General features: G+C 39.3%; 1 pseudogene; it reads right to left on the bottom strand.

Annotated features, from left to right (window-relative positions):
• Positions 1 to 16,888: 16,888 nt before the first annotated feature.
• On the bottom strand, positions 16,889 to 23,338 carry LOC101123849 (importin subunit alpha-8-like; annotated as a pseudogene).
• Positions 23,339 to 25,852: the final 2,514 nt, after the last annotated feature.

Raw genomic sequence — 25,852 nt, 5'->3', positions numbered from 1 at the left:
TGCTGGTGAGCTAGTGTAGTTGTGGGGGTGTTAAGAACCTTGTTTTGTCATATTACCAGAGGTGGTTTTCTGGTTCCTTCTCATTTGGGTAGGTGCCATCAGAGGGAAGGTCCAGGATTCAAGGCTGTTCTTTAGATTCTTTCGTCCCATGGGGTGTTCCCTTGATGTAGTAATCTCCTCCTTTTCCTAGGGATATGGCTTCTTAAGAGCCGAGCTGTAGTGATTGTTATCTGTCTTCTGGATCTAGCCACCCAGTAAGTCTACCAGGCTCCGGGCTGGTACTGGGAGTTGTGGGCAGAGAGTCCCGGGATGTGAACCCTCTGTGGGTCTCTCAGCCGTGGGTACCAGCACCTGCTGCAATGGAGGTGGCAGGAGTGTGAAATGGACTCTATGAGGATTCTTAGCTTTGGTGGGTTAATGCTCTGTTTTTGTGCTGGTTGGCCTTCTGCCGTGATGTGGTGCTTTCAAGAGAGCATCAGCTGTGGCAGTATGAGGAGGAACAGGTGGTAGGCGGGACCCTATGACTCCCAAGAGTATATCCCCTTTGTCTTCAGTTACCTGGGTGGGTAGGGAAGGAGCATTAGGTGGGGGCAGGGCTAGGCATGTTTGAGCTCATACTCCCCTTGGATGGGTCTTGTTGCAGCTCTTTTAGGGGATGGGGGTGAGGTTCCCATGTCAATGGAGTTATGTTCCTAGGAAGATTATGGCTGCCTCTACTGTGTCATGCAGGTTGTCAGGGAAGTAGGGGAAAACCTGCAGTCACAGGCATCACCCAGCTCCCATGCAACCCAAAGGGCCGGCCTCACTCCCACTGTGCCCCTGCACCAACAGCACTGAAACTGTTTTCAGGCAGTGGGTGAGCAGGGCTGAGAACTTGCCCCAGGCTACCAGCGTCCCAGCTGTGAAAGCAAGTAGGGCTTTTGTTTTTCCCCAACCTGTGGAGTCTGCACACTGGATTCATGCCCTCCCCCGAGTTCTGGAGGAGACTTCTTGATTGGTTTGAGTTGTTACAAAGTTCAACTGGAGGTTTTCTTCTCTCTGTGGCCTTTTCCCAGTGCCTCTCACCACCCTGCCCCACCAAGGACCCCTGTGAGGCAGGGCAGAAATGGCTTGCTAGGGACCCAGCGAGCCCACAGGACTGTTCCTGCTGCTTCTTCTACTCCTGTATTTCATTTGGCTCCCTAAATTGACTCAGATGGCAGGTAAGGTCAGAATATTCTCCTGTAATCTAAACCTTCAGTTTCCCCAGTGGGGGTGTGTGTTCTGGGGTGGATGATTTCCCTTTCCCACTTCCACAGTTTGGGCATTCACAGTATTTGAGGTGTCTCCTGAGTCTTACAGGAGCAATCTGCTTCCTTCAGTGGGTCTGTGGGTTCTCTTGGCTTTCCTAATGTATTCCTGCAATCATTCTGGAGCAATAGTTCACAATGTGAGCCTCTATATGCTGCTCTGTCTATATGAGTGGGAGGTGCATTCTAGTCCTGCCTCCTGTCCACTATGATCCCACTAAAGTGGTGATGTTAATAGTACATCCTCATCCTCCCTGATAAAATATTGGTATATATGGGATTAAGTATAGATTTATTTGCTTAATTCTCCCAGTAGCCTTTTACAGTTAGCAGCTTGTCAGTACATGCTGCTATGGTGTATTAGCTGTGCAGGGGAGAAAAAAATTACACTTTTGTGTTCCCTCAAAGGTAAGTGCTGTCTCCACACAATTATAGAAGATTGTTGTTCATCTCCAAGAAGGCATGAACCATGGAAACTGAATTTCCACCTAATCCTCACAATGGAGCTGTTCTGCAGCAATGAGATTCTGTGTAATTGAAGGCTTGCCTATTCTCAAAGTTTAAAAAAAATGTCATTGGAACTCTTATTTATTGCTGATGGGAAAATGGTATGGCCTCCTTGGAAGATAGTTTGGCAGTTTCTTACAAAGCTGAACATAGTCTTACCATATAATGCAGAAATAATGCTCTCAGGTATTTAACCAAATGAGTTGAAAACTTATGTCTATACAAAAACCTTCACATGAATGTTTATAACAGCTTTATTCATAATCTCTAAAAAACGTGGCACAACTAAGATATTCTTCAGCAGGTGAATGCATAAACAAACTGGTACATTCATACAATGGAATATTATCTAGTGAAAAAACAGAAATGAACTCTCAAGCCACAAAAAGACATAGAAGAAACTTAAATATTTGTTGCTAAGTGAAAGAAGTCAATCTGAGGCTGGGCGCGGTGGCTCACACCTGTAATCCCAGCACTTTGGGAGGCCAAGGAGGGCAGATCACCTGAGGTCAGGAGTTCGAGACCAGTCTGGCCAACATGGTGAAACCCTGTCTCTACTAAAAATACAAAAATTAGCCAGGTGTGGTGGTGCATGCCTGTAATCCCAGCTACTTGGGAGGCTGAGGTAGGAGAATCGCTTGAACCTGGGAGGTGGAGGTTGCAGTGAGCTGAGATGGTGCCATTGTACTTCAGCCTGGGCAACAAGAGCAAAACTCTGTCTAAAACAAACAAAAAAAGTCAATCTGAAAAGGCTACATGCTTTGTGATTCCAACATGATACTCTGGAAAGGCAAAAGTAAAAAGATCAGTGTTTGCCAGGGATTTGAGGGGAGTGAGGAAGGATAAATAGGTCAAGTACAGGAGATTTTAGGATGGTACAAATATACTGTATGATACTGCAATAGTGTATATTACACATTTGTCAAAACAAATAGAACTTTATGGCAAAAAGAGAAAACTTTAATATATGTAAATTGAAAAAAACCATTTAGGAGGTCACGGAGACCCAGTGTGGAATGCAGACTGTGACAAGAGAATCTAAATGTATCACAAATGTTTAAAATAACTTTACTGGAATAGGAAGTGTTGGGGGAAAGTGCAGACCTAATTTTGGAAGTGAGAGGAAGCTATAGGACTAAAGGCAAAAGGAACTGTATATAAACACTGTACTCTAGTTGATAAAGTGGTATCTCAGAGAGATACAGGTTAACAATTTTGTTACTACTATACTTGTATACTGGAATTTAACAATTACGTATCTCATATGCAGAAAATTCCAAATAATTTATGTAGGTACTTTGCCCTAAAAGAGAGGGAGGGAGCATAACACCCCAATCCTTAAGTGTGGGCTGTGCATAGCAACTTGCTTCCAAAGAATGCAGTACAAAAAGGGGTGGGGATAAAGAGTAACTTTACAATGGAGAAGCCTGACAGACACTACTTCAGGCAGGTGATGAAGGTCAACATCAACGGTCATAAATCATGTTGATATTATATACCCTTGATATGATGTGATGAGAACGGCACTTCACTTCTGTGACCTTTCTTCCCAAAAGTCTACTCATGAGAAAAACATTAGACAAATAAAGGGAAATCCTGCAATTTACCTGACCAGTACTCCTCAAAACTGTCAAGGATGTCAAAAACAAGGAAAGTCTCAGAAACTGTCATAGCTAAGAGGGTCTAAGGAGACATGACCACTGAATATAATGTGGTATCTTGGATGGGATCCTGGAACAGAAAGAGGACATTAAGTAAAACTAAGGAAATCTGAATAAACAATGAGTTTTAGTTAATAATATTGTCTCCATATATGTTCATTGATTGTAACAAATATACACATTAATGTAGCATTTTTTATTTTTTTGAGACAGAATTTCGCTCTTGTCACCCAGGGTGGAGTGCAATGGTGTGATCTCGGCTCACTGCAACCTCCGCCTCCCGGATTCAATTGATTCTCATGCCTCAGCCTCCTGAATAGCTGGGATTACAGGTGCCCGCAACCATGCTGGGCTAATTTTTGTATTTTTAGTAGAGATGGGGTTTCACCATGTTGGTCAGGCTTGCCTCGAACTCCTGACCTCAGGTGATCTGCCCGTCTTGGCCTCTCAAAGTGCTGGGAGTACAGGCGTGAGCCACTGTGGTGGAAACTGGGCACCCAGGTGTATGGGAACTCCTTGTACTATCTTTCCAATTTTTCTGTAAAACTAAAACTGTTCTAAAAAATAAAGTTTACTTTGAAAAAGATCTGTTATCCAACAAAACACATTTTCAGATTAATTGAAATTGGAAAGTCTGGAAACAACTAGCAGTGTTAGTCTACTCTCATGATCTACTAGTAAATAATATAACCTCCAGCCTAAGTGGTATGTGGGGGGACAGGTAAAAGTGTTTTGTTGGCCAGGTGCAGTGGCTCACGCCTGTAATCCCAGCACTTTGGGAGGCCAAGGCGGATGGATCACAAGGTCAGGAGATCGAGACCATCCTGGCTAACACGGTGAAACTCCATCTCTACTAAAAATACAAAAAATTAGCCAGGTGTGGTGGCAGGCGCCTGTAATCCCAGCTACTCGGGAGGCCGAGGCAGGAGAATGGTGTGTACCCGGGAGGCGGAGCTTACAGTGAGCCCAGATAGCGCCACTGCACTCCAGCCTGGGCGACAGAGCAACACTCTGTCTCAAAAAAAAAAAAAAAAGGGTTTTGTGTCAGCCTTTTTGTGTGTATGAGTTACAGGTTTATTCTATTTTGAAACAGTCAAAATAGACTATAAAGAGACTTATGTGCTTCTCCTGCTAGTCTGTGATGCCCAAACATAAACCTTGGAAAGATCTCAATTGCACCTGTTTGTTTAGGACTGAGACTTGAACAGATTTCCTTTTCATCAGCAGCATCAGATTTACATTTCTCTATTAGAATAAAAGGTGGTGAAGGTTCAGTACGTATGTTGCTGTCTCAAAACGTCCATTTTGGAAACCTTAAAAATTTTGAAATAATAGAACACCATTAAACTGGTAATTTTGTATATGCAAAACACTGTACACTCATAAGACAGCCAGGCTATGGGGGAGTCTTGCCAATAGTATGGAAAACCTTTACAGTAACAGCCTATGTCATCAAAATGATTCATTGAATCCACCCTATTCTTTTTGATATGTTTTGACTACAGTATCTCTTGACTCAGACAATGCCATTGTTCATAATTTCTTGTGAAAAATGTAATGATGGTATTGTCAGCAGCTGCCGCCATAGTTCCCTGATCATTCGGGGCTGCCAATCATTCTATGAGGAGAAAGATTATAACTCTGGAATTGTTGGAGTCATGATACAAATTAATAGATCTACTTGGTGAATGAAAAATAGAACATTAAGAAGGATATCATATTTGAAACCAATGAGAACAAAGACACAACATACCAGAATTTCTGGGACAAAGCTAAAGTAGTGTTTAGAGGGAAATTTATAGCACTCAATGCTCACAAGAGAAAGCAGGAAAGATCTAAAATCAACACCCTAACATCACAATTAAAAGAACTAGAGAAGCAAGAGCAAACAAATTCAAAAGCTAGCAGAAGACAAGGAATAACTAAGATCAGAGCAGAACTGAAAGAGATAGAGACATGAAAAACCCTTCAAAAAAATCAATGAATCCAGGAGCTGGCTTTTTGTAAAGATTAACAAAATAGATAGACTGCTAGCCACACTAACAAGAAAGAGAGAAGAATCAAATAGATACAATACAAAATGATAAAGGGGATATCACCACTGATCCCACAGAAATACAAACTACCATCAGAAAATACTATAAATACCTCTACACAGATAAACTAGAAAATCTAGAAGAAATGGATAAATTCCTGGACACATACACTCTCCCAAGACTAAACCAGGAAAAAGTTGATTCCCTGAATAGACCAATAACAAGTTCTGAAATTGAGGCAGCAATTAATAGCCTACCAACCAAAAAAAGCCCAGGACCAGATGGATTCACAGCTAAATTCTACCAGAGATACAAAGAGGAGCTGGTACCATTCCTTCTGAAACTATTCCAAACAAAAGAAAAAAAGGGATTTCTCCCTAATTCATTCTATGAGGCCAGCATTATCCTGATACCAAAGCCTGGCAGAGACATAACAAAAAAAGAAAATTTTAGGCCAATATCCCTGATGAACATCGTTGCGAAAAATCCTCAATAAAACACTGGCAAACTGAATCCAGCAGCACAACAAAAAGCTTATCCACCACGATCAAGTTGGCTTCATCCCTGGGATGCAAGGCTGGTTCAACACATGCAAATCAATAAACGTAATCCATCACATAAACAGAACCAATCACAAAAACCACATGATTATCTCAACAGATGCAGAAAAGGCTTTTGATAAAATTCAACACCGCTTCATACTAAAAGCTCTCAATAAACTAGGTATTGATGGATGGAATGTATCTCAAAATAATAAGAGCTATTTATGACAAACCCACAGCTAATATACTGAATGAGCAAAGGTGGAAGCATTCCCTCTGAAAACCGGCATAAGACAAGGATGCCCTCTCTCACCATTCCTATTCAACATAGTGTTGGAAGTTCTGGCCGGGGCAATCAGGCAAGAGAAAGAAATAAAGAGAAAGAAATAAATAGGAAGAGAGGAAGTAAAATTGTCTCTGTTTGCAGATGACATGATTGTGTATTTAGAAAACCCCATCATCTTAGCACAAAATCTCCTTAAGCAACTTCAGCAAAGTCTCAGGATACAAAATCGATGTGCAAAAATCACAAGCATTCCTATATACCAATAATAGACAAACAGAGAGCCAAATCATGAGTGAACTCCCATTCACAATTGTTACAAAGAGAATAAAATACGTACGAATATAACTTACAGTGGATGTGAAGAACCTCTTCAAGGAGAACTACAAACCACTGCTCAAGGAAATAAGAGAGGACATAAACAAATGGAAAAACATTCCATGCTCATGGATAGAAAGAATCAATATCATGAAAATGGCCTTACTTCCCAAAGTAATTTATAAATTTAATGCTATCCCCATCAAGCTACCATAGACTTTCTTACAGAATTAGAAAAAAAAAAACTACTTTAAATTTTACGGGGAACCAAAAAAGAGCCCATATAGCCAAGACAATTCTAAACAAAAAGAACAAAGCTGGAGGCATCACGCTACATGACTTCAAACTGTACTATAAGGCTACAGTAACCAAAACAGCATATATAGACCAATGAAACAGAACAGAGGCCTCAGAAATCACACCACACATCTACAACCATCTGATCTTTGACAAACTGACAAAAACAAGCAATGGGAAAAGGATTCCCTGTTTACTAAATGGTGTTGGGAAAACTGGCTAGCCATATGCAGAAAACTGAAACTGGACCCCTTCCTTACACCTTGTACAAAAATTAACTGAAGACGGATTAAAGACTTAAAGTCTTACTTAAATATAAGACTTAAAACCATAAAAACCCTAGAAGAAAACCTAGGCAATACCATTCAGGATATAGGCATGGGCAAAGATTTTATGACTAAAACACCAAAAGCAATGGTAACAAAAGCCAAAATTGACAAATGGGATCTAATTAAACTAAAAAACTTCTGCTCAGAAAAATAAACTATTGGCAGAGTGAACAGGCAACCTACAGAATGGGAAAATTTTTTTTCAATGTATTCATCTGACAAAGGGCTAATATCTAGAATCTACAAAGAACTGAAACAAATTTATAAGAAAAAAAAAACATCCAAAAGTGGGCAAAGGATATGAACAGGCACTTCTCAAAAGAAGACATTTATGTGGCCAACAAACATATGAAAAAATGCTCATCATCACTGGTCATTAGAGAAATATAAATCAAAACCACAATGATATACCATCTCACACCAGTTAGAATGGCGATCATTAAAAAGTTAAGAAACGATGGATGCTGGAGAGGATGTGGAGAAATAGGAACACTTTTACACTGTTGGTGGGAGTGTAGATTAGTTCAACCATTGTGGAAGACAGTGGGGCAATTCCTCAAGGATCTAGAACCAGAAATACCATTTGACCCAACAATCCCATTACTGGGTATATACACAAAGGATTATAAATAATTCTACTATAAAGGCACATGTACCTGTATGTTTATTGGGGCACAATTCACGATAGCAAATATTTGAAACCAACCCAAATGCCCATCAATGATAGACTGGATAAAGAAAATGTGGCACATATATACCATGGAATACTATGCAGCCATAAAAAAGGATGAGTTCATGTCCTTTGCAAGGACATGGATGAAGCTGGAAACCATCATTCTCAGTAAACTAACGTAGGAACAGAAAACCAAACACCACATGTTCTCACTCATAAGTGGGAGTTGATCAATGAGAACATATGGACACAGGGAGGGGAACATCACATATCAGGGCCTGTTGGGGGGTTGGGGGCTAGGAGAGGGATAGCATTAGGAGAAATACCTAATGTAGATGACAGGTTGATGGGTGCAGCAAACCACCATGGCACGTGTATACCTATGTAACAAACCTGCGTGTTCTGCACATGTATCCCAGAATTTAAAGTATATATATATATATATAAATATATATGCCATATATACATAAATATATGGCATATATATGAATAATACATTTATATATGATATATTTATAAAATATATCTATATATGGCAGAGAATACTGGAGGTGAGATGGCAACCTATTTAAGCAATTTATTAAATGATAACCCATGATAAAAAGTGTGCATGTTGATCATGGACATGGATATTTTCCAGTAGCATCTTTTACTACTTTGCCAAATTTGACATGTATAGTGTTTCAACAAAAATTCATGGCCAGGCACGGTGGCTCATGCCAGTAATTCCAGCACTTTGGGACACTGAGATAGGTGGATCACTTGAGATCAGGAGTTCGAGACCAGCCTGGCCAACATGGTGAAAACCCATCTCTACTAAAAATACAAAAATTAGCCAGGCATGGCGGTGGGTGCCGCCTGTAATCCCAGCTACTTGGGAGGCTGAGGCAGGGGAATCGCCTGAACGCAGGACGTGGAGGTTGCAGTGAGCCGAGATCATGCCACTGCACTCCAGCCTGTGTGACAAAGCAAGACTCCATCTCAAGAAAAAAAAAATTTATGGCCACTCAGATTGCTGTAACATATTCGGGGGGCAAATTACACTCGGCCCCTACCCCCCATAGTCAGGGAGGAAATCAAGTGATTAGAATTTGAGCATGTCACAATTTATTGTCAGTTAATACAGAATGCTTTGTTATGTAATCCAGGACAAGAAGGATCAAATATTATCATTATAACAATGCCATGATATTTGTTAGTGTAAAATAAGATCAAAGTTATGCTATCAATTTATCATGTGGAATTGAGGGTGAAAATTAATCCTATGGTGATGAAATATGTTCAATAGTTTTGATCCTTTAAGAGAGAAGGAGCTTGAGCCCAGAGTAGAAGTTTCCTTCTGTCTTTCAGTGGAGCCCCCTCAGCTCAGAACTAACAGAGCTCACCCTTGCCCTCTGCAGATCAGTGGTAAATGGATGCAATAGAAACCCTCTGGCATTAAAAAACACCTGGGGTTGTGGAATCTGCAAGACTTGGAGGGAAATGATGGTGATTGAGATAAGACTATTTCTTATGGGGAGTGGTGGTAAACCCCAGGGGAGAAGCTTGTGGAACAGGGATACCAAAGAGAAAAGAGTTAAAGGAAGAGGGCTGTGGGAGGAGGAGGCAGAAGGGGGATAATTAGGAAAGAGGAAGTGTCCAGTGAGACACTCCCCCAGCATCCTCACCCCCATCCTGAGTTTAGGACCATCTTCAAGGTCTCTTCACTTGTGTGGGAGTAAGGAGTCAGAAGCATGAGGCACCGGATTCTCATTCCATCACACCCTTAGCTGTCAAGGTGGCCGCAGTGACATCCCTATTGTGGGTGACTATACAGCAAGGACCATCTCTACCTGCAGGCGACAGCCCAGTGAGGGAAAGAGAAAGGCCAACATCATGGACACAGCTCTCTCTGGAGGACAGTTCAAGGCATTCCTGGTCAGGGGCCCACTTCAATGCAGAGAGCAAATCCAAGGAGCTACTGCTCACAGAAATGTGGCCCACAGCATTCACGCAGCCACTGTAGCCACAAAGACAGGGAACTGTTTTGACTTTTGGGTTTGGTTAGGCTATTCTGACATGGGAGATATTTGATGATGCTATAACAATGCAGCTGTTTGGAAGCATAGAATAAAAATGACTGAGTCTAATACAGGCAGCCAACAAATACATGAAAAAATCACTAATCATCATAGAAATGCAAATCAAAACCACAATGAGAAACCATCTCACACCAGTCAGAAGGGCTATTATTAAAGTCAAAAAAACAACAGATATTGACAAGACTGCAGAGAAGAGAATGCTTATATACTGTTGATGGGAATGTAAATTAGTTCAGCCTCTGTAGAAAGTAGTTTGGAGATTTCTCAAAGAACTTAAAAAACAGAACTACCATTCAATCAAGCAATCCTATTACTGGGTATATACCCAAAGGAAAATAAATTATTCTACCAAAATGACACATGCATTTGTATGTTCATCGCAGCACTACTCATAATAGAAAAGACATGGAATCAACCTAGGTGCCCATCAGTGGTGTACTGGGTAGAGAAAATGTGATACGTACACACCGTAGAATACCATTGCCATAAAAAAATCATGCCCTCTGCAGTAACATGAATCCAGTTTGAGGCCATTATCTTAAGTGAATTAATGCAGGAACAGAAAACCAAATACCACATGTTCTCACTTATAAGCGGGAACTAAACACTGGGTACTCATGGACAAAGATGGGAGCAATAGACACTGGGGACTGCTAGAGTAGGCGAAAAGAGGAGGGAATGGGTTGAAAAACAAACTGTTGGGTACTAGGCTCACTAGCTGGGTGATGGGATCATTTGTACCCCAAACCTCAGCGTCACGCAATACATGCATGTTACAAACCTGCACATATACCCCCTACATCTAACATAAAAGTTGAAATTATTAAAAAAAACGAATCAACCAAACAAAAAAAGACCCAAAATAGCTGAGTCTAAATGTTAAATTTTTGCCTCTTACTACGTAGTGTCGAACAGAGTAGACACCTTACACCCTAACCCTGAGTTACAGGCAAATTTGAACCTAGGGGACAGGCTAGGAGTGGAGAAACAGTATTTTGTTCCTAATAAGATAAATGGTGGGCCTTTAGTTCCATCCTTGTACCAGCACTCTTTCCTTATTGACTCTTCCAGAAGCTATGGTGCTAAAGAAGCCATAAAGCATGGCTGTGAACAGTTTCCGTAAGAATGTTCCATGCAGCAGATTCCATACTAAAATATATAGAACTATATAAAGATTGCATAGCTGCTTATTTAGAGGCAGAACTGAGGGAGTGGGATCCAGAGGACCTAGGCTGCAGCCAAAAATTATTCCAGGAGGAATGTGACAGACTTGTAGGGCTTACAGCTTAAATTCTGGGCCCAGCTTATATTATTAATCAAGTAGTTTCTTTGCAGTATAAAAAGTGTGATTTAACTTACAGGGAAAATGGGTTCTATGTTGCTGAATTACTATTCTTCAATCAAGTTGTTTTTTTTTTTTTTTTAAACCAGATGTAGTCTGGTTTTAACATTTCTGCTTCTCTGATGGATGTGATATGGCACCACATCATAGTTCTTATTTTTCTCTCTCTGATGTAAACCTTAGGTGTCTACCTTTGGGAAGTAACATATATCAATTCTAGGCAAGATTATTTGGAGGCCTCACAACAGAATCTACAACAGAATTAGATTAGTGTTTCTTTCCAACTTTTGCTGGCCCTGGATATTGGAACACGTTATCTTGACTGACACTAGAAAAATTTTATCCCTGCCCTATTTCTTTGTATTCCTAGCTATACATCTAAAATTTTAGTTTCTATATCTGATTACGTTCTCCCGGGTCAGATGCCCTAGGTCATGTGCCTACCACTAAGACTCATCAGGAAGGAGATACAGAAAATTAGACAGCTCCTATTGGGATTTGGAGCTGTCTAGTAGGAATGGACTATGCATTCCTATTATAGTCCATAGTATTTGGCTACCTGACATCAAAGCCCACCTTACTTCACATGCTCAGTTCCGGAAAAAAGGAAAAAAAAAGAAAAACTGCCTTCCTTACATCATGCAATTATTTCTCCATACATCTGAAAGTACACTCGTCTCTTTCCAGAGAGGTAGACAGGCCAAGTTTCACCAGTTACCACATTTTCAAATCCGGCTCCATCTAGCTCTGCACAACTCAGATTCGTATTCCGTAATTTATATTCAATAATGTGAAGTTTACCACCATTAACACATTATATGAGATACTGAGTCCCATTGCCTCTCCCTCCTTGTAAATGGAGCCCATGACCAGAAACAATATTTTATGGGCAACCATAATGGTGAATGAGCCATTCAATAAGACCAGGGATAGTTTTGCTGGCAGAAGCATAGCAGGCAGGGACAGCAAACCTAGATCCAGAAGATCCAGAATAAGTATCAATTATAGTGATTTTAAATTGCTGCCCCTTTCATGACAGAGGGGATCCAATGTAATTAATCTGCTACTAGTTCTGTCTTCGGCTCTTTGGGGATACTGGCATCGCTTTTCATATTTTTGTGATTGTACCCAAGATTTAAATTCCCAGGAAATAGAGATTGAATTCTGTGCCCAACCACTGATCAGGAATGGAGGTTTAAGGGGATTATGATAGACAGAAACAAAAGGTTTGATTAACAAATATAAAAGGATAGGGATGCTTGGCAGGCAAAAAGAATAGATCCACATTCCACCACTTTGAGGCTCACTTACCCTCCCCCTACATCACATATGAATTTTCATGCATTTAGGTTTTTAAATGCCTCATTCTAATATAAATAAATTTATCTTATGCACAACCAAGAATACTTTAGCTATTGTATCTAGCTTCAAGTTCAGCCTCTTGGGGTGAAGTCCAGCCTTCTTCTAGTTTCATTGTGATTCTGCCTTGATATTCTGAAATCTGAAACTTGATTAAAAATTTATGTACTGGAGAGTCATCTATACTAACACATGTAACTCAAAATCATCCCTTTTTTATACTATATGAATAGTCTCTGATTTACCCATATTTCTGTTGGAGGGCATTTGAATTTTTCTATTGTTGACAATTATAAATATTAGAGCAGTAAACATTCTGTGTCTCTCTGTTTACACATGCAGGAGTTTTTCTCAGGGATATGTTTACCTAGGAGAAGAATAGCTGAATCAGTGTGTGTGCATTTCTAACTTGTTTGATTTTTAAATTAATTTCCACTTTATGTTGCTGTTAACATTGTTTGAGAACTATATTTCCTGACTTCCCCAGCAACAGTTGTTATTAAATTTTTAAACATTTTTGCTTACATGATGGGTGTGACATGGCACCACATTACAGTTCTTATTTTCTTCTCTCTGATGTCAATCTTAGGTGGAGGGTATTCTTATTAAGCCCATTTTACAAATGAAGACTCTAAGGTGGAGGAAATAATTTGTCCAAGGCCTTATAGTTAGTAGGAGACTGGAAGTCAGGAATGATTCTGGAGCAAACTAACTCCAAAATTCTTGCTGTTAATTCTCTTGCTGTAGCTTGTTAGCTTACACTTCACTGTTAGGCCAATATGCATCCTTAAAATGAAGAAACAGAGCCTGGAGATGTATTTTTCTCCTCATTCTGTACTTTTCCAGTAGTCTGCCATCTGCGCATTTTGTCTGCACCTTTTCCCATTCATCTTTTCTATCCTTATTTGCTTTCACCCATCTTTTCTCTTCCTTCTCTCCCTCCATCTTCATATTTTAAAAAGTGACTTTAGCTTGGTTATTCTGCACAGCTATTCATAGGATTGAGAGAATAGACACAATAAATCTTGAGATATTAACTGATTTTTCTTTACATTGTATGTGAAAAAATTACAAACCTACCCATATCAAGGTTGAAGTGGAAAGAAACAACGCTGAATACCTTTGTGTGTGAGTAATTTGGAAATGACTGTTGGCAAAAACTCTCTGGAGCAGCTGCTTCTAATCACACCACTTGTCTCTTATAATTAGAAAAATATTTAAGCTTTTTTTTTTTTTTTTCAGATGGAGTCTTGCTCTGTCACCCAGGCTGGAGTTAGTGGTGCGATCTCGGCTCACTGCAAACTCTGCCTCCTGGGTTCAAGCAATTCTCCTGCCTCAACCTCCTAAGTACCTGGGATTACAGGTGCCCGCCACAATGCCTGGCTAATTTTTGTATTTTTAGTAGAGGTGGGGTTTCGCCATGTTGGCTGGTCTGGTCTTGAACTCCTGACCTCAGGTGATCTGCCTGCCTTGGCTTCCCAAAGTGCTAGGATTACGGGCATGACCCACCGCACCCAGCCAATTTAAGCTTCTTTAGGAACTGAAATTATGCAGCAAATTTATAATTAACAATAAAATGTTGAATGGAGAGTTGCCCCACCATTCATTCCTGCATTAATTTCTTTAAAATTTCTTTGTCAAGTTCTATTATTAGCTAAATAAGAATTACCACCTAAGCAGGTAATATGAGAAATACCAAAATTACAAGCTCAGGATGCTCTAAACCTTGCGGTTCAAGAGCGGTGAAACAAATTAGACTCAGTCACAAAGCACCAAGTTCAGCAAATTTCTAGGTCTCAGGGTTTGTTAGAAAGAAGCTACAGAAGTTAAATCAACATTTTGATACAGAATATTAAAGTTTTGTCTTTCTCGTGTTGTTCTTTTTCTTACCTAAATAGGAACTCTTTCCTCTGTGCCCACACAGACTCTCTGTGCCCTCAGGACATTCTGTCTTCCATGAAACTTTTGCTTTATATGGTTGCCATTGCCATAGAATGAAAAAATTCATAAGAATGGAGCTGTGACTTCTTCATCTTTGACTCCTCATAGAAATTAGCACCTTGGCTGACACATCGTAGGTGTACAATATATGATTCTCAAATTAAGGTGAACTGAATTCAATCAAGGTAAGAAACACCTGCTTTCTAATTCTGAGCGTGACTGTGAAGAACTAGCATTGAGCACATGCTATGAGTGCTGGTATGAATACTGCAAATCTTGCAATCGCCAAAGCCCCAAATTCTGGAATAAAACTCTGTTAGTAGAAAAATTAAAGTGCCCTGGGTGGGATATGGAGTGACGTTGTGGTATAGATTAGCAGATAGCCAGTAAAAGCAATTCTGTTTTCTGCGGTATACTTTAATAAGCGGAGATGATGCCTTATCTCTGTATAGGTAAATTCAATCTTGTATAAGATGTATTCTCTTTAAATTAATACTTAACAAGAGTTTTAGGAGATTGAAACAATTATTCAAAAGTTACTTTGGAATGCAGGAATTCACAAAAAAATTCTGAAAAAATAGAAAGCATTGCAGACTGGCCAGAGAAGGTATTAACACGTAATATAAAGTGTAGTTATTAAGACCTGATGGCACTGGTGCAGGACTAGATCAACTTTTTTATCCATTCTCATTTGATAGACATTTGGATTGTTTCCAGTTTTCAGCTATTATGAATGGAGCTTCTATGAACATTCTTGTACAATTCTTTGTGTGGACAAAGAATTGAGTAAATACCTAGGAGTGAAATTCTAGGTCTTATGGTAAGAGTAGGTTTAATCTTAGAAGAGATTGTTACACTGTTTTCCAAAGTCATCGTACAATTTTGCATTTCCACCAGCAATGAATAGAATTTTAGTTGTTCCACATATTCTCCAGTGTTTGGTAATGTCAATATTTTTACTCTTAACTGTTTTGTGAGAGTATAGCAAATCTCAGTGTAGTTCTAATTTGCATTTATCTGATGACTAGTAATGTTGAGCATATTTTCATGTGCTTATTGGCCATTTGTATATCTTCTATTGTGAAGAATCTTTTCAAACATTTTACCGAATTTTGGCTTGAGTTGTCTTCTTGTAATTGAGTTTAAGAGTTCTTTATATATTCTGGAAACAAATGCTCTATCAGATGTACGTATCGTGAATTTTTTCTTCCAGGCCATGGTTTACCACTTTGTTTTCTTAATGGCGTCTTTAGAAAAGCAGAATTTTGAAGTCGGGTAGTGTGATGCCTCCAGCTTTGTTTTTTGTTTTTTGTTTTTTTGCTTAGGATGGTCTTGGCTATATGGGCTCTTTTTTGTTCCATATGGATTTTAAACTAGTTTTTTCTATTTCTGTGAAGAATGTAAATGGTAGTTTGATGGGAATAGCATTGAATCCATAAATTACTTTGGGCAGTATGACCATTTCACTCTTCTAATCCACAAGCAAGGAATGTTCTTCCATTTGTTTGTATCCTCTCTTATCTTCTTGAACAGTGGTTTGTAGTTCTCCTTGAAGAGGTCCTCCACATTCCTTGTGAGCTGTATTCCTAGGTATTTTATTCTCTTTGTAACAATTGTGAATGGGAGTTCACTCATGACTTGGCTCTCTGCTTGTCTGTTGTTGGTGTATAGGAATGCTTGTTAATTTGGCACATTGATTTTGTATCCTGAGACTTCGCTGAAGTTGCTTATCAGCTTAAGAAGCTTTTGGGCTAAGATGATGGGGATTTCTAGATATACAATCATGTTATCTGCAAACAGAAACAATTTGACCTCCTCTCTTCCTATTTGAATACAGTTTATTTCTTTCTCTTGCCTGATTTCCCTGGCCAGAACTTCCAATACTATGTTGAATAGGAGTGGTGAGAGAGGGCATCCTTGTCTTGTGCCAGTTTTCAAAGGGAATGCTTCCAGCTTTTGCCCATTCAGTATGATGTTGGCTGTGGGTCCATCATAAATGGCTCTTATTATTTCGAAATATGTTCCATCAATACCTAGTTTATTGAGAGTTTTTAGCATGAATTGAATTTTATCGAAGGTCTTTTCTGCATCTATTGAGATAATTTTTTGAAAGTATTGAACGTTTTATTAATGTTAAGTTTTGAAAGCTTCACATTTGGGATACACTAAGATATAGGGCTACTGCTGCTTAAAGAAGTTATCCTTTAGCATTGGGTTGTTGGTTTAGGAGTTATGGAGCTTGGCTATTTTTTGCTAAGCATTCACAATCTATAAATTCACAATCTTGGTCTAGGACTTGGCTCAGTAAAGTTAGGCTCTCATCTTCTTCCTCACCAAAGTGCTTCTCAATGATGTTCAAAGCAGACTGGCCAATCTGACAGTTCTCATGCAGTTGTAAAGCCTCAATTCTATCGATCCCACCGAGTTCTTCTATCAGAAAACATAGGATTTCCTTCTCAGACCGTTTCTCTGCCGCCTGGAGGATGCAAGAGGTTACATCGAGGATGATGAGAACACTTTTAACATCTGGGGCAATGAGCAGATTCGCCAGTGGCTCCAGGACCCCAGAGTGGAGGATCAACTTATCCACGGTGACCCACATTGCAAAGTTAGCCACCGTCCAGACAGCCTCCTTCTGGACTTTAAATTCTCCATTTTTTTTTTTTTTTTTTTTTTTTAGCAGAGCCACCACGGGAGGCAAGACGTTGTAGGCAAGCAGCTGCTGGGTGTGGTGAGAGGGTCCCGCCGCCACGTTGCTCAGGGCCCAGGCCGCCTCCTGGATGGAGGGCTTGTTGTGCTGCAGGAACTGGGGCAGCACGTTCAGCATGCCCGCGTCAATGGCCATCTGCTTCTGTTCATCTGTGCCTGTGATGATGTTCCCCATAGTACGGGAGAGAAGGGGTCCAGACATTGAGTTCTGAGATGGTCATGAGGGCTACCAGCCTGAGCAGGACCCCTGTGTCATCCACTTGGCCGATGAGCTCTTTGCAGCCGTCGGTGAGATAGGACAGTGACCAGCAGGCTTCCGAGAGACCTCGCTGTCGTGGCGCTGCAGGAGTGAGAGGGCACGCAGCATCTGCTTCACTGCAGTTTGGCAAGGGTACGGGGTCTTTTTTTGGCATAGGTTCGACAAGGTCCACGTGATGTTCCACAGAAATGTGATTGGTAGGGTGGGTGAAATCAAGGCCCGCAGATGTGGGATGGCATTGCTTGAGACGACATTATCTCTGAACTCCAGGCCGTCACCGTGTATATTACCAAGAGCCCACATTGCCTGTTCACACACAGCCACGTTGGGGGAAGACAGGAGCTTGATCAAGGGCTGGATGGGTCCCCCTTCTACCACGGCTCAAATCTGCTCGGAAGTCCCTGAAGCAATGTTGGTCAGGGCCCAGGCAGCCTCAAACTGCAAGCAGGGGTAAAGTGATGACTTCAGGAACTCTACCATCCTGGGAATGAGGCCTGCTTCAATGATCAATTTCAGAAGGGGGTTCTTTTCCTGGGATAGCATTTTCCTGGCTGTCTGGGTGGCCTGGAAACGTGGGACTGAATCTGAGCTATTCACACCTTTGATTATTTCACCAGAGTGAAGCTGACTGCCACCCCTTTGGCTGGTTTTTCGGAAGCTGTATCAGGGCAGAAGCTGGTGATATTCTTTTTCTTTAAGATCTGTTCATCTTTCTTGGCCTTTCGGAGCTCCAGGCTGACTGCTATCCTCTGCTGTCGCCTCAGAGATGCATCTTTGCCTCAGTACTTAAATTTTCTCAACCTCTTTTCTGGAGCGTCTAAGGTCACTTTTTATCATTGGTTCTGTTTAGGTGATAAATTACATTTATTGATTGGTGTATGTTGAACCAGCCTTGCATCCTAGGGATGAAGTCGGCTTGATTGTGGTGCATAAGCTTTTTGATGTGCTGCTGGATTTGGTTTGCCAGTATTTTATTGAAGATTTTTGCATCAGTGTTCCTCAGGAATATTGGCCTTAAGTTTCCTTTTTTTGTTGTATCTCTGCCAGGTTTTGGTATCAGGATGATGCTGGCCTTATAAAATGAGTTAGGGAGAAGTCCATCCTTTTCAATTATATGGAGTAGTTTCAGAAGGAATGGTAGCAGCTTCTCTTTGTACCTCAGAATTCAGCTGTGAATCCGTCTGGTCATGGGCTTGTTTTGGTTGGTAGGCTATTAACTACTGCCACAGTTTCAGAACTTGTTACTGGTTTATTCAGGGATTCGACTTCTTCCTAGTTTAGTCTTGGGAGGGTGCATGTGTCCAGGAATTTCTCCATTTCTTCAGATTTTCTAGTTTATTTGTGTAGAAGTGTTTATAGTGTTCTCTGATGGTTGTTTGTATTTCTGTGGGGTCAGACAAATAGACCGATGGAACAGAATAGAGATCTCAGAAATAAGACCATATATGTGCATCCATCTGATCTTTGACAAACCTGACAAAAACAAGCAATGGGAAAAGGATTCCCTATTCAATAAATGGTGCTAGGAAAACTGATTATCCATATGCAGAAAATTGAAACTGGACTCCTTCCTTACACCTTATACAAAAATTGACTTAAGATGGATTAAAGACTTAAATGTAAAACCCAAAACTATAAAAACCCTAGGAGAAAATCTAGGCAATACCATTCAGGACATAGGCATGGGCAAAGATTTCATGACAAAAACATCAAAAGCAATTGCAACAAAAGTGAAAATTGACAAATGGAATCTAATTAAACTAAAGAGCTTCTGCACAGCAAAAGAAACTATCATCAGAGTGAATAGACAACCTACGGAATGGGAGAAAATTTTTGCAATCTATCCATTTGACAAAGGTCTAATATCCAGAATCTACAAAGAACTCAAACAAATTTATGAGAAAAAACAACACCAACAAAAACTGGGAAAAGGATATGAAAAGACACTTCTCAAAAGAAGACATTTATGCAGCCAACAAACATACAAAAAAAAGCTCAACATCACTGATCATTAGAGAAATACAAATCAAAGCCACAGTGAGATACCACCTCACACTATTCAGAATGGCAATTATTAAAAAGTCAAGAAACAACAGATGCTGGCAAGGCTGTGGAGAAACAGGAACACTTTTACACTGTTGATGGGAATGTAAATTAGTTCAACCATTGTGGAAGACAATGTGACGATTCCTCAAAGACCTAGAACTAGAAATACCATTTGACCCAGTAATCCCATTACTGGTTATCTACCCAAAGGAATATAAATAATTCTATTATAAAGATACATGCATGTGTATGTTCATTGCAACACTATTCACAATAGCAAAGACATGGAATCAACCCAAATGCCCATCAATGATAGACTGGATGAAGGAAATGTGGGACATATACACCATGGAATACTATGCAGCCATACAAAGGAATGAGATCATATCCTTTGCATGGATGTGGATGGAGCTGGAAGCCATTATCAATCAGCAAACTAACACAGGAACAGAAAACCAAACACCCCACGTTTTCACCTACAAGTGGGAGCTGAGCAATGAGAACACATGGACACAGCGAGGGGAACAACACACACTGGGGTGTGTAGGGGAGCAAGGGGAGGGAGACCATCAGGATAAATAGCTAGTGAATGCAGGGCTTAATATTTAGGTGATGGGTTGATAGGTGCAGCAAACCACCATGGCACATGTTTACCTGTGTAGCAAACCTGCACATCCTGTACAGGTATCCTGGAACTTAAAATTAAATAAAATTAAAGAAAGCAGAATTTTTTAATTTTGATGAAGTCTAATTTGTTAATTGTTTAAATGGTTCATGCTTCTTCTTTCCCACCTAGGAATTTTTGCTATATCAAGGGTGCAAAGATTTTCTTCCATGTTTTCTCCTGGAAATTTTATAATTTTTGCTTGTTTAGGTCTTCTCTAATATAAGTACTTAAGGCTATACATTATGTTCTAAGCTCTGCTTTAGTCTTATCCCACACATTTTGATGTTACTGTTACCATTCCATTTAAAATATTTTCTAATTTTCTTATGTTTTCTTTGACCCATGCATTATTAAGAGGTATATTGTTTAATTTCTAAATGTTTGGGAATTTTCCTTATATCTTCCTGTTACTGATTTCTAATTTAATTATCTTGTAACAGAACATACTCCATATGATTTCAATCTGATTAAATTTCCCTATGGCCCAGAAAATTGTCTATTTTGGTGACTATTGTGAATGCACTTGAAAAGGATGTTTATTCTTTTTTTGAATGGTATATTCTATACATTTATCAATTGGGTCCAGTTGGTTGTATTTTTCAAGTCTTCTATGTCTGTACTGATTTTTTTGTGTTCTTGTTTTATTAATTAATGAAAAAAACACTGTTGAAGCTCCCAATTGTATTTGTGAATTTATTTTTCCTTTCAGTTCTATCAGCTTTTTCCTTGGATATTTTGAATCTCTGTTACAGGATGCATACACATTTAGGACTGTTATATCTTTTTGATAAGTTTACCCCTTTATCATTATGAAATTTACCTCCTATTCCTGGTAATATTCCTTGTTCCGAACTATACTTTTTCTGATGTTATCCATTCCAGTTTTTTTTTTTACAGTGAATTTTTGCAGAGTATATCTTATTTTGTCCTTTTATCTGTAATCCACTTCTTGTAGTCCACTCTGGTAATCTCTGCCTTTTAATTCTTTTAATTAGAAAGTTCAGGCCATTTACATTTAATGTGATTATTGCTATGGTTGAATTTAAAACTACTACTTTGATACCTGTTTTTTATTTGCCCCATCTGTTCTTTGTTCCTTTTTTTTTTTCTCTTATTTTTGTTTGGGGGTGGGGGTCAGTTGAGCATTTTATAATACTTCTGTTTATCTCCACTATTACTTATTAGTTATACTTAGGTTTTTGCTTGTGTGTTTTTAAAGGTTATTTTTGATTCTTGAATGTGCATCCTTTGCTTATCAACTTCTACTGTGGGTGACAGGGTTTGCTACCTTTCCCCCAGTGACTTAAGGCCTTTGTTCCACAGAAGAGGAGCCAGACGGGTTTTGTGCCTTTTTCACTCTACTGATGGAGTTCCTCTTCTCCAACCCTGCCCCAAATATTTCTCATGTTCACTTGTAGTTCTTCTCCACACACCCCCATTGAAGGTATGTGGAGAAGAACTGCAAGTGGACATAGACTTCCCTCATGTCTGAAACTCCCAGGGGCTCTATGATGTCCCACTAGCCCAAATGAGGCCTATCAACTTAAACTTTTTAACTGAATTTATCTTACCCACTTTGATGATGCTCAGTGTCTCTTCCCCCAATACTCTGCCACAATTAAGCCAATGCTTGTATCATCTTGGAGGCTCCTGTCTTTCCTTGGCTTTCAGTCTATTTGGTTGCTCTTTATATCAGCTCTCTAATGAGATTAACAAATATTCTGATTCTGTAGTTCATACATTTTTCTTGTACTTGGGGCAGGAATGATACCTTCCCAGCTAAATACTAGGCAGAAACAAAACTCTTGCAATAAGCTTTTATGCAGGCATTAGTCGTGGAAAAGAAGAGAAGCCAAACAGGGGTCGGTGAGCAACTCAGAGACTAGCAGCATTAGATAGATAAGGCTGGAGGGAAAAAGAGAAGAGATACTGGTAAGACCAGTAGCTAGGTTAATCTTGCAGAACCTAGGACCATAGAAGCTTGTCTGTCAGGAGCTGGAGCCATGGAAGAAACACAGACATTACTTAATATGTCACCTGAGGCATAGAAGGAAGGAGGAAAATATCCTGTCTTTTCCTCTTCACATTCAGTTTCCTGACAGTGTTTCCCATTAGTCAAACTAGCTATCTCCAATAGACATGGCAACTTGGAGAATATAGCATGCAGACAACAGATAACACTCTTATTAGAAGAGAGCAGGAAAAGGATAAAACATAGAGCTGAGGTCAGTCACACTAAGACTAGCACACGTGTTTATCCTCTATTTCTGAATAATGTGTTTATGTTTCCCCACATTGATTTTCCAGTTTTAGACATTATCTATTATTGACTTCCTGACTTAGGAAATTTGGTTCTCTTCCACTACTCCTCTCTTACCCAACTGTAAACTTCCTCTATCTTGCAAAAATATATGTTGCAAATTTTTGTCTAAAAATAATGAGTGCTAAATTATTATAAGCATGTATGTAGATGTTGTCCATAGCTGAATCATGTAATATAGTATATTAAAATGTTGTTTTAGCTAGGTGCAGTGGCTTATGCCTGTAATCCCAGTATTTTGGGAGGCCAAGGCAGGAGGACTGCTTGTGCCCAAAAGTTTGAGACCAGCCTGGGCAACATAGTGAGATCCTGTTTCTACAAAAAATAATAATAATAAAAAAATTAGCCAGGCATGGTGACATGTGCCTGTGGTCCCAGCTACTTGAGAGGTTGGTGTGGGAGAATCGCGTGAGCCTGGGAGGAGAAGGCCGCAGTGAGCTGTGATCATGCCACTTGTACTTCAGCCTGGATGACAGAGTGAGACCGTGTCTCAAAATAGAAGTTGCTTTAATGTGATAAAATGCACATAATATAAAACTTACCATCTTAATCATTTTTAAGTGTACACTTCAGTAGGTTAAGTATATTCAGTTTGTTGTCCAACCAATCTCCAGAATTTTTTCATACCTATTAAACGACTTCCTGTTTTCCCCTCCCCCGAGCCCCTGGGAACCACCATTCTACTTTCTATTTTTTTTTGAGTTTGACTTCCCTAGAGATATCTCATACAAGTTGAGTCATATGATTTTTACCTTTTTGTGACTGGCTTATTTTACTTAATTAATGTCCTCAAGATTCATCTGTGTTGTAGCATGTGTCAGAATTTCCTTCCTCTCTAAGGCTTAATAATATTTCATTGTATTACCTGCCATATTTTGTTTATCCATTCATCCATCAATGGATGTTTGGGTTGCTTTTACTTTTTGGTTATCGTGAATAATGCTGTTATGAACATGGGTGTATAAATATCTCTGAGATCCTAATTGCAAATCTTTTCACTAAATATCCAGAAGTAGAATTTCTGATTTATATGGTATTTCTGTTTTTAATTTTTTGAGGAACCATCATACTGTTTTTCACAGCAGCTGTATCATTTTACCACCAAAAGTTCACAAGAGTTCAAATGTCTCCACATCCTCACCAATATCTATTTTCTTTTTTTTTTCAGTAGCAGCCATTCTAATGGGTGGGAGGCAATACCTCAATGTGACTTTGATTTATTTTCACTTCCAAAATTATTAATGACATTGAGCATCTTTTCATATGCTTATTGGCCATTTGTATATCTTATTTGGAAAAATATCTATTCAATTCCTTTGCTGGGCTTTTCTATTTCTGCAAAAAAAATCATTGGGATTTTGATAGGAATTGCATTGAATCTGTAGATCGCTTTGTAGAGTATTGATATCTTACTATATTAAGTCTTCCAGTACATAAACACAGGATATCTTTCCATTTATTTGTGTCTGCCTTAATATCTTTCAGTGATATTTTGTAATTTTCAGGGTGCAAGTCTTTTGGCTTGTTTATTCTGAATATTTTATTCTTTTTGATTCTATCATAAATGGAATTATTTTCTTAATTTCCTTTTCAGATTATTCATTATTACTGTGTAGAAATATAGCTAATTTTTTTCGTGTTTTGATTTTGAATCCTGTAACTTTGTTGAGTTTGTTTATTATTTCTAACAGGTTTTTTTGTGGAATCCTTAAGATTTTCTACATACAAGATTCTGTTGTTTATGAATAGAGATAATTTTAATTCTTCTTTTTGGATGCCGTTTATTTCTTTTTCTTGACTAATTGTTCTGGCTAAGACTTCTGGTACTATGTTGAATAGAAGTGTTGAAAGTGAGCATTCTTGTCTATTTCCTGATCTTGCAGGAAAGCTTTCAGTCTTTCACCTTGACTGTGATAGCTGTGGACTTTTTCTATGTGGCCTTTATTGTGTTGAGGTAGTTTTCTTCTATTCCTGTTTTGTTGAGTGATTTTTTTTTTCATCCTTAAAGGGTACTGAATTTTACTAAATACACATTCCAATTTTTTAAAGACAATTTTTTTTTACTCTGAAGTTTAAAATTGTTTGCTTGATTTTCTATGTACCTGTCACCAATTTTTAATCCCTAAATACTCCAACAGATCAATGAATTACTTATCAAAACAATCAAACACATCAGGTACTCTATCAATTAATTTTTTCCCCTGGTGACTTTGCCTCTGATGCTCTCTATTCTCTAGGCAGAACTGATTGCTCTGAAGGCTGAGCCCTCAGCTATTATGCTGGGTCTTCACTTTAGCACCATCCAGGAATTCTTTTTGCCTGTCACCTATTTGAATGTCCTGTTTCCTCTATCCCCTATCTTATTCTTGATTTTGATAGAGCATAATTTATAGTAACTTTATTTATTATTCATGATGGGTAGTTTGGTTGGGCACAGAATTTCAGGTTGAAAATATTTTTCCCTCAATATTTTGAAGACATCAGTCTCTTCTAGCTTCCAAAGACGAGTCTTAGACATTGTCTGATGTTTGGACAGTTTATTCCAGAAGTGCTCTTACAAGACAGATAGCGGGAGCAGGCTGGTGGCATGGGCCAGATAGAGTCAGGAGTCAGATGACTGGGAGAGTCTCCATTTGGGGACCATTCTCAGAGTTTGGGGGATTCTTTCTCCTTTTTCATACTATTCAGTCCAGGTCAGTTGCCAGGTGTTTCTTTCATAAAGGAAGTGTTAGCTGTTCTTGTGAGGGTAAGCATTGTTTTAAGGTTGCATCTATGTTGAGTGGTCTTGTCCCTAGGGCAACCAGCATTTTTAGGTCTCATTGTCATACAGACCCAGTAATTCCCAGGCCGTGGTTGGAAATCTTAGGCCAGGTTGCACCATACTGCTAAGTGAACATATAGTGTAGACCCTGTGAAATATTTGAGAGGGACTTTTGGCCATCATTAAACTTATAGCAACAATATGTCTCTTTTTTATTTTTTATTTTATTTTATTTTATTATTATACTTTAAGTTTTAGGGTACGTGTGCACAATGTGCAGGTTTGTTACATATATATACATGCGCCATGTTGGTGTGCTGCACCCATTAACTCGTCATTTAGCATTAGGTATATAGGTATATCTCCTAATGCTATCCCTCCCTCTCCCCACCCCACAACAGTCCCTGGAGTGTGATGTTCCCCTTCTGTGTC

This window comes from Gorilla gorilla, chromosome 19, assembly GCF_029281585.2.
Source record: "Gorilla gorilla gorilla isolate KB3781 chromosome 19, NHGRI_mGorGor1-v2.1_pri, whole genome shotgun sequence".
NCBI classification, from domain to species: Eukaryota; Metazoa; Chordata; class Mammalia; order Primates; family Hominidae; genus Gorilla; species Gorilla gorilla.
The sequence above is the reverse complement of the archived record's forward strand: the minus strand, read 5'-3'. Positions and strand labels throughout refer to the sequence as shown.